Source organism: Ruditapes philippinarum, unplaced genomic scaffold (assembly GCF_026571515.1).
Source record: "Ruditapes philippinarum isolate M1 unplaced genomic scaffold, ASM2657151v2 ctg3901_1_1_1_1, whole genome shotgun sequence".
NCBI classification, from domain to species: domain Eukaryota; kingdom Metazoa; phylum Mollusca; class Bivalvia; order Venerida; family Veneridae; genus Ruditapes; species Ruditapes philippinarum.
The window spans coordinates 20,189-33,490 of record NW_026863972.1 but is presented as its reverse complement, the minus strand read 5'-3'; the positions used below and the strand labels follow the sequence as shown (position 1 = coordinate 33,490).

At 35.0% G+C, this 13,302-nt stretch overlaps 1 long non-coding RNA gene across 1 annotated transcript; it reads left to right on the top strand.

The window, feature by feature from the left end:
- The first annotated feature begins 1,355 nt into the window (after positions 1–1,355).
- Positions 1,356–12,471, top strand: LOC132723976 (uncharacterized). Its single transcript, XR_009624826.1, has 6 exons — positions 1,356–1,611; positions 2,456–2,642; positions 3,108–3,214; positions 3,377–3,487; positions 4,741–4,906; positions 10,186–12,471. It is a non-coding gene; the product is annotated as an uncharacterized LOC132723976 (long non-coding RNA).
- The last annotated feature ends 831 nt before the right edge of the window (positions 12,472–13,302 follow it).

The following is a 13,302-nucleotide window of genomic DNA, read 5'->3' as shown; positions in this document are numbered from 1 at the left end:
CTACTAGAAGCAGCATTATTTCCTGTCTTTAATTCATTATGTAAATATATTTTCATAACAATACAAAAAATTGCAGTATCCATGCTGGAGTCTTATTGTTGCTCAGCATGTTCATCATAAGTGCATTGAATAAAGTTATTGATTGGATATTAAAGCAGATTTGAAATAATGATTTTTTCTTTTTCTTGTTTGCTTGAGTTCCTTGATTTTCTTTTTTTATATAGTTTTTAGATTTTGCAACTATGATGTTTTTGTTTTTTTAGCACTATGCAGTTACGTGGGAACGGTATCCATAGCTACAGGATGTTCAGTCCGAGGTATTATTTTGAATATCATTTAATTTAGGAACGCCCCGTACCAAAAGGAAAGGTTTGCCGTAAACTCGCCGCAACTTTGCCGCAAATTCGCTGCAAACCTTTTAGTTCGCCGAAACACTGTGTCAAGAGTTTGCCAGATATCGCCACTAGTGGCAACTCTGTAGCAAACATTTGGCGACTTTGCGGCAAATTCACCAGAAAATTAAGTAGTTTGCCAAAAGTTTGCCAGAAACTTTCAGTGGAAAACTAATTTGCCAGAGATTGCCAGAATCTTTCTATGAAAAAAAATATTCACTGAAAGTTCACCAGAAACTTTTCTATAAAAACAAGTTTGCCAGATAATCGCCACAAACACATCAGTTCTGAAAGTTAATCAACTTTGTTCAGTAAATAACTATTTTGCCAAGGAATTATATTATTATGCACATATAAAAAAGTCCTTCATGTACCTACCTATATATAACCTACCTACCTACCTACCTACCCAACCCTATTTTAATGGGTCGGGAAGTGGAAACAAACATATTTTTATTTTTTGCCTAAGAGTTATCAAATTGAAACATCATATGTATCATGGAGGGTATTGTAGTTCACAATAACAGTTAAAAAATTATACGGTAGAAGACCCATAATGAAATCGGCAATCTTCGACAATTACCGCCATATCTCGCGATTTATCGTAACGAACTTCGTTTGTTTACGTATAAAGTCGGAATTCTAATAATAGCGGATATCCCCGGTCACGTGGTAGTATTCCCCAAGAAAATGACGTTATTTCCGTAGATATCTAACATGGCGTCTTACAGGCGTGATACGCTCGGTCGATTCAAGTTTGTTTCAAAAAGTGAAAAAAAAAAGTGTAAAAAGATGCAGAAAACCCAAGTATTGCGACTTAATTATAGAACAATAACTATAGTGCAGGTAACCAGTATTACGGGTCAACCAAACCAGCTCTACAAAACATCAACTCTTCCTAAATCGGTTGATAATGAGGGTTTGGAAAAAGGGAAGAAGAATCGTTGAGACTTGAGTTTTGGCGTGTTACGGTCAACCCTAAGATTTTGTAAAAAATGTAGACTTGGACCAGTAGGCTACCATTAACTTTTGACAACATGTTAGGTGAATTTAAACAGGGTGTGTCTGGATATTTGTATGTGAAATGTCGAAACACAGAAATTATGCGGTCATGTGAATTGTGTTCCCTATGGAAAAACACAGACTCTAGTAGTAGTAGATTGAAGACCTGGGAAAGTTGGAATGCCATGTTTCGTTGTCAACACAAAATTAGGACCAGGTAAGCGATTAATGTATTGCATCATACTTTAGATTAACAACAGATTATCAACATATTATATATAGTTTTATCAAGGTATGCTTCACTTTACTTCATGGCATGTTCGATGAATAAATACGAGAGTGTCAGATTCCTGGCACGATTATTGGTGGACTTTCCCTACGGTGTTATCTTCAGCGTTCATGTCATGTCATAGTATATAAACGGGTACGCTGAAGACCTTAAGCTAACAGAATACATGTATCTTGTTTGTGTTGAGCTGTAAAACACTACTCCTTATTGTGAAGGAAGTGGCTAACCATACGGGCCCGTACGGCTAGCCAAAAGTTCTAGCCGTACGTGACTCACGTACTCCATTTAATTTTGAAAAGTGCCGTACGGCTAGCCAATACAGTGTGTCCTGGCTAGTCGTACATGACTCACGTACGGCTAGAACTTTTGGCTAGCCGTACGGGCCTGTACAGCTAGCCACTTCCTATTGTGAAATTTTTTATAAACTTCCCTCTGAACTGTTTTAATTTCCCCAAAGTCACTGAGAAATTTGAAAAACAAATGATAAAACGTTGCTAAATTAAATCTTGCAACAATGCAATTTTTATTAAGACATTACAGAATCCTACATGTACATTATATAAAAGACACAGTTTACACTAGGCTGCCAATACCCACAGTCACAGTAATATTCAACATACAATGTACATGAGGCAGCTAAAAATAGCTCTATATAAATTTATGCAATGTGTTATTATCACGGTTATGTAAATTACAATCCATGTGAAGTTTTTTTTGACAAAATATTTGTATACTTAAATGAAATAATTTGTTTCTTTTCATTTTCTTACAGCAATGATTGATAGTGTAGGTGGGCCGGTGAGGGGAGGGTCAACAATTTGTTGTCAACACTCAATATACCAACAATTGGAAATAAAAACATGAAAAGAAATGGAGAGACTTGTTGGAAATATCATTGAGACAGTGGCTTCTATCTGTCTATGTCGACAGAATCTGCTGCGAAAGATCAAGGAAATGGAGTAAGACACATTTACAATGATATTTTCGAAATAACATGTAATTGAATTGGAAGAATTTGAAAAATTATTTTGTAATTATTATGTCTATGCAGCTTATCATGGTATAATCCTATATTGCTGGTATACTCGTGGTTTAGGGAACCAAAGAATCTTATACAATCCATATATATATGAGAAAAGAATTTTTAAACAAATTGCTTTGTTGTTTTTGCATGTTACTCTATATTCATGTACATATTTCTTTTTTCAAAATAACATGAATGTGTAATTGTTTTTTTTAAAAAGTATTTATTTCTACATGACAAACTGGGTCTGCCTGGGCTCCTTGCCATTGGTACTTGTTGCTGGGTCATATGGGGGTTGCGTTCATTGAACGTCGCCTTTCCTTGTTGATCTTGTTTATCATATTTTACCTTCATTGGTTTAAGACTAAAATTCTTATTAAATACATGCATTCTTTTTAAGGGATGTGCATCATGAAGAATCAATGGTATCAGAACACAACATCATGGAAGATCTTATTGACAAGATCTTGGAGGATGTCCTTTGCCAGATGCCTCGCCAGCACTAAAGTGAGTACTGGTAGTTTGTTTTCTGTATTTTGTTTATTTACGAAAGTAAAGGACTATGCAAAACTGACTGGTGTTGTTGAACTGTTTGTGTTATGTCAGTTGCTTCAATATATGAATATCTCTCCATATACTGTTTGTACATATGTATTTTTTTTATTCAAGGTCTATTCTTCAGTCAGATGCTACAGTTACAAATGACAGTGAATGGTCAGATTTATACAATTGTGATGAACAATCCTCAACAATACATCAAACAAAAATTGCTATTAAACTGTAAGTTGAAATCTATGAGGTTTTTTTATATATATTTATAATCATGGTGTAGCAATTAAATGATAATACTGTGATAATTTTGTAATGCTATTTGGGGTCGTCTTCAATAGAAACAATTTGATGTGTCTTCATGTGATGAATAATCGATATGCAGTCCGAATTATTTCATAAAAGTGATTGCTAAAATTGGTCAGGAAAAAGTTGTGCAATCAGCATTAATAACAGTGTTTCTGCCAGCTCTGATTTTCTGAGGGTCTTTTATGACCCCCTGTATGATATTTTAGGGGTCATTTCAAATTCATATGGGTCATGCCAATAAATTTAACAAAAATGTAAAAAAAAACAACAGGTAACACTTTATAAGTTTTATTTACAATATTTTGTATATTTTTCGTGAAGAAATTGGTCAATCTCTGCTATTTTGGATTATTTGTCATCCAATAATAACGCTGTATTTCTTAAAAATTATGTGTGTTAATTTTCATAGAAGAAAGAAAGTCGATACTATATTGAAATTCGTTCATAGTCGCCTTCTATTTTTCATAGTGCTTCATAGTACCGCCTAGTGACGTAATCAAGGGCCAAATAAAGCTTGACACTAAATATGTTAGTGTTCATCCTTAGCTGTTTTACAGAAATTAGAAACATTCTCCTGTCGCTATCGCTCCCTTCGAAGTTTCTAATTTCTGTAGAACAGCACAGATGAACACTAACATATACGCAGACTGCATTTTCCAGCAGACAGTTATTCGTTCGCAGAATATGACGACAACAAAATAAATAATTTTGTCTGGGCGCTTTCAATATATGCAGTAACGTATAAATGCAAGCGTTTATTAACTAGTTGAAATTGTCTAAATGCCGGACCACGGACCCGGTAAATTTTATTTCTCATTAAAATTATAGTGGAGCCCACGGTAAACATTCCGTACATTTTTATACTGAATTGACGGTTTATAGTCTGCATATCTGACTTGTGTTGAAATCAGCGACGGTGAAATTCTTGCGTCACAAAATACGCACTAACTAAATTTCATTGCATCATGGCTGAAAATAGTGCGCCAAAAACGAGCTCTGGCAGAAACACTGTTAATAATTAACAAAACTAATTCTAGTATGAACATTGTGTTACATTAATTATAAATAAGTTATTGTCAATTCATTGGTGTAGTTTCTCAATATTTGTCAATATTACGTTTAAAGATGAATTTTAAATTACAGAAAATATTTTTGAAATATTTTTACAATAACAGTTCTCACAGACAGTCAAAGGTTGAAAACAAATCAGAAGTGGTCCACATCTTGAAAAACCTCACAGCAGATTAAGACTTTCCCCGAAATTTCCCTGTAAAACCAGCAGTGGTATGTCCAATTCAGTAGATACTGCCTGGCACAAAAGAGGATTTGACAGTTTAACATGTAAGTAAAATAAGATTATTTTTATGCCCCCACAATGTGGGAGCATATAACGTTGCACTTGTCAGTTCGTCCCAAAATCTTGTGAACGCAACTCCTCTTAAACCGGATGGCAGACTTTGCTTAAACTTACAGGGATGAACAACCTTAATGTGTAGATGGTAGTTAAGGAAGGAATTTTCGCTGCGACCAAATTTAACAGAATTATGGCCCTTTGTTGATTTTTTCACTATATACTATGTAGAAATTTTGTGAAAGCAACTCCTCTTAAACCGGATGGCAGATTTTGCTTAAACTTTCAGAGATGAACAACCTTAATGTGCAGATGGTAGTAAAGGAAGGAATATTTGCTGCAACCAAATTTAACAGAATTATGGCCCTTTGTTGATTTTTTCACTATATACTATGTAGAAATTTTGTGAACGCAACTCCTCTTTAACCGGATGGCAGATTTTGCTTAAACTTCCAGGGATTAACAAACTTAATGTGTAGATGTTAATAAAGGAATTTTTGCTGCAACCAAATTTAACAGAATTATGGCCCTTTGTTGATTTTTAGTTTTCAACTTGTGGCACATGTAGTACAAAAACTATTTGACCTAGAGTCATAAGATTGACAGAACAGTGGCGTGTGGGGGCATCCGTGTCCTATTGACACATTTCTAGTTTTTCTCAGTTATCATGTCAGTAATGATTTAGAATTTGTCAGAAAAGTATCTGTGTATATTTTAACCACTGTTATTGATGTATAATTGAAAAAGTGAGTTTTGCATACAAGTAAGACTGGTAAGTCAGCATTGTTCTTTCAAACAGTGGCATTTAGAAGAAGAATCCTAATGGTTATTTGAATGACCCTGGTTTTAACTTTGAGCTCTGACCTGGCTGTCATGTTCACAGCATGCATCATTTTTGTGTCGCCTCTACGGAGTAGTGGCCACATATAGGGATCATTTCTCCGTCGTCTGTCTGTCTGTCCGTCCGTCACAAAACTTGTCCGGACTACTCCTCAAAAACTACTGGTGCAATTTCATCCAAACTTTAAAGGAATGATCAGTACCAAGTCTAGTTGTGCACTGTCTGTCTGTCTGTCCTACTGTCACAAAACTTGTCCCAACATGAAATTGGCCATCATGAGGCGACACATGTGATCACTGATCGCTCTTGTTTGTTATTTTGGTGTGTTTTTAACATAATACCTTGATTTCTTAACTAAGTTAGATAAACTTATAATATATGAGCCACTTGTCATTTGTAAATAAATCTAGGTTTTGCAATGCAAATACATGTTCATCCCAACAGATCAAAATTAAGCCAGCACCAGTGTATTGACCAATAAATAATAAATGCCTTTGGTGTTTATTTTCTTCATTTGTAGGTGGGCTTTACTAATAGATTACTGCCACTTTATTTCAAGGTGGGGTTTTGGGGTATCATTCACCTTCAGTGATAGTTCTAGTTTTATTCAGTATAAACATGGTAAAATCAGGCTGTCAACCAATTCCTATATTCCTATAAAACTCCTATACTTTGGGTCGGAATCCTATATTTTAAAAAACCTCCTATTTTTCCTATATTCTCCTATATTTTTAAATATTTTTCCTATATTTTTTTGAAAAAATATTGTCGAGGAATTCAAAGAGATTTAAATTTGTACTGCTTTTGGCCTTTTGTATTTTACAGGTAAGAGGTAGTGTATGCCTGCATCACATTACTATGCTCAAGGCTGCTGTGCTCCACATAGCAATCTGCATGGTCACCAAATGAAAAGCAGTGCATCAGTATGTCAACTTTATTTCAAGGTGACCATTCAGATGATGGTCATGCCATTGCTGTAACTTTCTGCCGGGATGCTGATTGCTGTGGTTCAAAAGCTATTGCAGGCTGTCCAGGGTCCCTGAAATTCCTAAAAAATCCTATTTTTTTCAGTTTGGCTAACATTCCTACAAAAGTGAAAAATTCAAAGGGAATTCCTAAAAATGCCCTATTTTTTTCACTGAAATTCCTAATTTTTTATCTTTTGTTATAAACATACTTATAACTTGTAACCCTGTCAAAATAATCACGGACATAACTAAGTCGACCATGTTTTGAACATGTTTTTGGGCATGATTTGCCAACTTAAAATTGATGACATTGAAATGGTTTCGTTTTAATTAAGTCACTTTGACTATGTCAGTAACATTGCTATTTCATAATCAAAGCAGTTGTTGATAATCATGTTGACAGTTAACAGCAAAAATACTACCATATCATGGTCCTGAAACTCAGATCATAACCATAAGAGTCCACTTATTCTGGAATATTTTGACACTGTTTTGCCAACTCCAGATATCTTGAATTTTATGTTTGTTCATTTTATCCAAATTTCTGAGGTGGTCCATTTATATCATATCATAATTGAAAATGATCATTATGAAGCTGTTGTAACACAATCTTAATTAAAAACATGTATAAATAGTTGTCAAAAATTAATGTACAATTTGTTTACTCACAACTCTTTTATTTGAATCTGCAAAATATCAAAACAACATTGTAAAGTACATATGGTGCAATTTAGGAAAAGGCAGACTCATATAGTTAATCACACTCAATAATAATTTGGCAGTAATATAAGGCTCATTTCCAATTACAATGTACACACATTTTGCAATTATGCGATCTAGATAAACTGCAATTGAATGGTCTGTGTGATGAACTTTTTAGCTCACCTGTCACAAAGTGACAGGGTGAGCTTTTGTGATCGCTTTTCGTCCGGCGTCCGTCCGTCCGGCGTCCGTCGTCCGTCCGTCGTCCGTCCGTCGTCCGTCCGTAAACTTTTGCTTTAAATGACATCTCCTCATAAACCACTGAGCCAATTTCATCCAAACTTCACAGGAATGTTCCATTGGTGGTCACCTTTGAAAATTGTTCAAAGAATTTAATTCCATGCAGAACTCTGGTTGCCATGGCAACCGAAAGAAAAATCTTTAAATATCTTCTTTTAAACAACCATAAGAGCTAGAGCTTAGATATTTGGCATGAAACATCTTCTAGTGAGTGTCTACCAAGTTTGTTCAGATAAAAGCCCTGGGGTCAAAATTGGCCCCGCCCCAGGGGGTCATTGATTTTCCCTATATGCATATAGTAAAAACTTAAAAAATCTTCTTTTAAAGAACCCAAAGAGTTAGAGCTAAGATATTTGGCATGAAACATCTTCTAGTGAGTGTCTACCAAGTTTGTTCAAATAAAAGCCCTGGGGTCAAAATTGGCCCCGCCCCGGGGGTATTTGATTTTCCCTATATGCATATAGTAAAAACTTAAAAAATCTTCTTTTAAAGAACCGTAAGAGCTAGAGCTTAGATATTTGGCATGAAACATCTTCTAGTGAATGTCTACCAAGTTTGTTCAAATAAAAGCCCTGGGGTCAAAATTGGCTCCGCCCCAGGGGGTCATTAATTTTCCCTATATGCATATGAGTAAAAACTTAAAAAATCTTCTTTTAAAGAACCCAAAGAGCTAGAGCTAAGAAATTAAGCATGAAACATCTTCTAGTGAGTGTCTACCAAGTTTGTTCCAATTAAAGCCCTGGGGTCAAAATTGGCCCCGCCCCGGGGGTCATTGATTTTCCCTATATGCATATAGTAAAAACTTAAAAAATCTTCTTTTAAAGAACCATAAGAGCTAGAGCTTAGATATTTGGCATGAAATGTCTTGTAGTGAATGTCTACCAAGTTTGTTCAAATAAAAGCTCTGGGGTCAAAATTGACCCCGCCCCAGGGGGTCATAGATTTTTCCTATATGCATATAGTAAAAACTTAAAAAATCTTCTTTTAAAGAACCCAAAGAGCTAGAGCTAAGATATTTAGCATGGAACATCTTCTAATGAGTGTCTACCAAGTTTGTTCAAATAAAAGCCCTGGGGTCAAAATTGGCCCCGCCCCGGGGGTCATTGATTTTTGCCTTTATGCATATAGTAAAAACTTTAAAAATTTTCTTTTAAAGAACTCAAAGAGCTAGAGCTAAGATATTTAGCATGAAACATGTTCTAATGGGTGTCTACTAAGTATGTTCAAATAAAAGCCCTGGGGTCAAAACTGGCCCCGCCCGGGGGGGGGGGGTCATTGATTTTCCTTATATGTGTATAGCAAAAACTTAAAAATCTTTTTTGAAAAAACCCAAATAGCTAGAGTTTAGATATTAAGCATGAAACATCTTTAAGTAAATATCTACAAAGTTTGTTCAAATAAAAGCCCGGGGGTCAAAACTGGCCCTGCCCCAGGGGTGTCATTGTTTTTAACTATATGTGTATAGTAAAAACTTTAAAAAATCTTCTTTTAAAAACCCAATGAGCTAGAACTTAGATGTTTAGCATGAAACATCTTCTTATGGGTGTCTACCAAGCCTGTTCAAATAAACAAATAAAAGCCCTTGGGTAAAAATTGGCCCGGGGGGGGGGGGGGGGGCCTATATACAGGTGAGCGACCTCAGGGCCATCATGGCCCTCTTGTTTGATATGCAATTCTTTGTGTTGATTATAGATGCTTCCCATTTATTCAAATGACTGTACTAAGGCAAATGCCTTTTTACTTCCTACTTGTACAAAAAATTTCATTTGTCCATATTCAAAAGCTGCATTGTGCAAGAATTTCACTGTATAAGAATTCCTTTCAGACACTTGTGGTTATAACATTCCCAAAAGATAGGTAGAACATGTTCTTTTTTACATGTTCAGCCATTTAAAATAATATGGTTTGAACATGATTTGACTATGACCATTTCCGCAGGGGAGGCAGTTGACCTGAGTGAGTCCACACTGTTAGCAATTTGCTCTAACTAATTTAGAGCATTATTTGTGAGTTACTTTTGTGTCAAATTTGCAAAGGTTAGCCCACATCATGGTCCTTTGGGACCTTAGTTTATTTAGTTATAAAATTGCAAATTTTAGCTCTTAAATTTCTATTATGTACCCTAAAATTCCTAATTTTAGCCTTAAACTTTCTGAAATATTACCCTAAAATTCGCCCTAATTTTATGTCGAAAGGTGCTGGACAGTCTGCTAATGGTGTCCATCACTTATACGAGTTATTGTAGAAACAGCATGTGTAAAAGTAAGAATACTATACAATTATATAAGCATTGGTAAGTTAAACAATTTAAGTTGAAAACTCCTATTTTTTGCCTCAAAATGGTCCAAAAACTCCTATATTTCCTGCTTAAATATTCCTTTATTCCTCCTTTATTTTGGATAAGACCTGGCTGACAGCCTGTAACATGTAAATGAAAAATAAACCTTCTTTTTTTCAGTGTACTGCATCAATAAACTAAATATGGAGAGTAGCTTAGTCACCAAAGCAGTCAACACCAAAATACACACAATGGCCAGGGCACTGAAACTTGGAAGAGTGAAAGAGTAAAGTTGTGCGTTTTTAGCTTACAAAGTGACATTGCGAGCTTTTGTCTATCATTCCTCCGTAAACTTGATCTTTAAACAACATCTCATAAATTGCCAAGCCAATTTCATGCAAACTTACAATATTGTCTAGTCAGTTTTTGTTTTGCTTGCAATTGTTATATGACATGACTAAAGACATTTAGTTTTATTCTTCAGTTATTATGTTTATGTTTGTATAAGACCCAAATATATTGTTAAGATTCATTTTTACACATTTGAAAGCCATTATTGTTCTAGTCAGTTTTTGTTTTGCTTGCAATCGTTATATGACATGACTAAAGACATTTAGTTTTAATCTTTAATAATTATGTCTATATTTGTATAAGACCCAAAAATATTGTTAAGATTCATTTTTACAATTTTGAAAGCCATTATTGCTCTAGTCTGTTTTTGTTTTGCTTGCAATCGTTATATGACATGACTAAAAACATTTAGTTTAAATCTTTAGTTATTATGTCTATGAGGGGCGTCCGTGGCCGAGTGATTAAGGTCATTGACTTCAAACCACTTGCCCCTCACCACTGTGGGTTGGAATCCCGACAGGGACTTTGGATTTTTTCATGTGAGGAAGCTATCCAGCTAGCTTAACTGAACGTCGGTAGTTCTACTCAGATACCCGTTCGTGCCTGAAATAATGCAAGGAAGGGCACCTGAACGTCACGATATGACCTATACTGTGTCGATGTGACGTAAAAACCCAAAACAAACAAACAAAAAAAAAATATGTCTATGAAATTAGTTGTTTGTATAAGACCCAAATATATTGTTGTGATTAATTTTAACAATTTTGAAAGCCATAATTGTTCGTGTCAGATATTGTTTTGCTCACAATCATAATGTTATATGGCATGAGTTTAAATCTGAAGGTATTATGTCCATGAAATATGTTGTTTGTATAAGACCAAAATATATTTTTGAGATTCATTTTTACAATTTTGAAAGCCATTATTGGTCTAGTTTGTTTTTGCATAACACATAACGCTATTGTTAGTATTTATTGTTATAAATAGTGATTTGTCTAAGTGGATGTCGAAGTATGTATGTTATTCCATGCCAGTTCATGTTTGAATGAAACTTTTTGTCCAGATAGAAGATTTCAAACTGTAACTTTTCTGATTTTTAGCTTTTACAACAATATTATATTTCCCATTTTTGGTGCTAAGAAATACTGCAACATGTGCTGAATAATAGCTATTGTCAAACATTGTTTTTATGCTCCCCGATAAATTTCGGGGGAGCATATAGTCATCGGGTTGTCTGTCCGTCTGTCTGTACGTACATACGAACCCGAATTCGTGTCCAGCCCATAACTTTGTTATTTCAAGTTGGATTTTAAAACTATTTCACAGAAATGATCACCATATTGAGACGACGTGTCGCCCGCAACATTTAGGTCGCTACCTTGAAGTTCAAGGTCACACCGTGACCTTGAACAAAAATTGTGTCCGGCCAATATCTTGGTTATTTGATGTCGGATTTTACAACTATTTCACAGAAATGATCACCATATTGAGACGATGTGTTGCACACACCATTTTGGTCAATACCTTGAAGGTCAAGGTCGCAACATGACATTGAAGCAAAATCGTGTCCGGCCCATAAATTCGTTATTTGAAGTCGGATTTTACAACTATTTCACCGAAATGATCACCATATTGAGATGATATGTCACACACAACATTTGGGTCATTACCTTGAAGGTCAAGGTCACAGCATGATCTTGAAACAAAAATGTGTCTGGCCCATAGCGTCGTTATTTGAAGTGTGATTTTACAACTATTTTGGAATTATCAGACTTTGAACTTTGTCTGGGACATAACCCTGAAACTTCAAAAGATATACTTTTCTGTGTCCAAATCCTAGTCGGGGGAGGATCACCCTGGTTCAATAGGCTCTTGTTTTAATTGATTATTAAGTAATATGAACAATTCATGATAGCATCATAACTAAAGAGTGGAAATTTATGAAAGTCAAATATGTATAGAATCAGTTGCTAATAAAATGTGTGTAAAATTTATCTCTTTTTTTAACTGGGGAATTAATTTCTTTATTTTACAAATTTATCAAATTTCATTTTATTCTACTGATATGTTTGTAATATTTCTTTTATTTTCTATTGAAAAAATGTGTTAAACCAATATGTATTTGTTTTCTTATAATTCAGCTAGTTTTAATTATTCCAATGTTTGAAAAAAATTGTTCGCCAGAACTTTACCAAAATGTTCGCCAAAATATCGCCAGAACATATTTGCTGAAACTTGCAAATATGCAAATGAAGTTTGCCGCAGTGTTACCAAAAGCTTCTGGCGAACCTCCGCAAACTTACTATGCAAATGAAGTTTGCTGCAAATTTGCCGCAAACTTTTGGCGAACATCTGCAAACTTTTACCATGCAAATGAGGTTTGCAGGAAATTTGCCGCAAACAGAAGCTACCGCCCCCTATAACTTGCGGCAAATTTGCCGCTAACCTCATTAGTTGCGGCAAATTTGCCGCAAACCTCATTTGCATGGTAAATAATTGCTGAAAGCAGTTTACCGCAAACTCACCGCAATGTTTGCGGCAAACTTGCCGCAATGTTCACCAGAGAGCCTTTTTTTTTGGTAAGGGGCATGTTATATTCTTGAGTGTTTCTGTAAAATGAAATCTTGATCTCCAATAACCCTATACCGCATTTTGTGAAAAATGGCTATTTTCATTGAAAAGCCTGCTGTAACAAATTCAAATTGCTATGAAACTATCAATAAATGATTCAATACTGATCAAACTAAGCAGAAATGTTGATTTGACCATAGCCTTTGTAATGGCATGCTCATAATACATTGGCAACTAGGGGACATCTCAAAATTGCAATAGAATGGTATTTTGCGTTGATTTTTTCCATCAAAACCGATTGAAAAAGCTGCAACTTCTCAATGGATTGTGAGTCACAATTCTTTTAAACGTTTGTTTCATATAACCTTAAGATCG